Source organism: Bison bison, unplaced genomic scaffold (assembly GCF_000754665.1).
Source record: "Bison bison bison isolate TAMUID 2011002044 unplaced genomic scaffold, Bison_UMD1.0 scf7180017849005, whole genome shotgun sequence".
Lineage (NCBI taxonomy): Eukaryota > Metazoa > Chordata > Mammalia > Artiodactyla > Bovidae > Bison > Bison bison.
Window position 1 is genome coordinate 1 of NW_011479578.1, and position 659 is coordinate 659.

A 659-nucleotide genomic window follows, 5' to 3' on the forward strand; every position below is an offset into this window, starting at 1 on the left:
GTAAAGACCTCACCAGACCTACTCCCATAATTTACATTTTAAGATAACAGAATTAGCCAGAAAGTTTAATCCAGAGACTATCCGCAGGCAGGATACATTATTGTTATATAATCCTAAGGACTGTAGAGAAGGAAAAAGGTTTGTCCTTTCTTCCTCCTTGAGAATTCCAGACCCCTCTCTCCTTGGGGACCCCTAGACTCCCTATCAACCTGCCTAGGAAATAACTCTCTCAGTCATGACCTGGTGCTCAGCTCTCACTCTGCTCCTTGGAGCCCAGCAGAGCTAGGCTGCTTTTTATTTATTTATTTTTTAAATTTTATTTTATTTTTAAACTTTACAATATTGTATTAGTTTTGCCAAATATCGAAATGAATCCGCCACAGGTATACCCGCATTCCCCATCCTGAACCCTCCTCCCTCCTCCCTCCCCTCCCCTCCCTCTGGGTCGTCCCAGTGCACCAGCCCCAAGCATCTAGTACCGTGCATCAAACCTGGACTGGTGACTCGTTTCATACATGATATTATACATGTTTCAATGCTATTCTCCCAAATCTCCCCACCCTCTCCCTCTCCCACAGAGTCCATAAGACTGATTTATACATCGGTGTCTCTTTTGCAGTCTTGTACACAGGGTTATTGTTACCATCTTTCTAAATTCC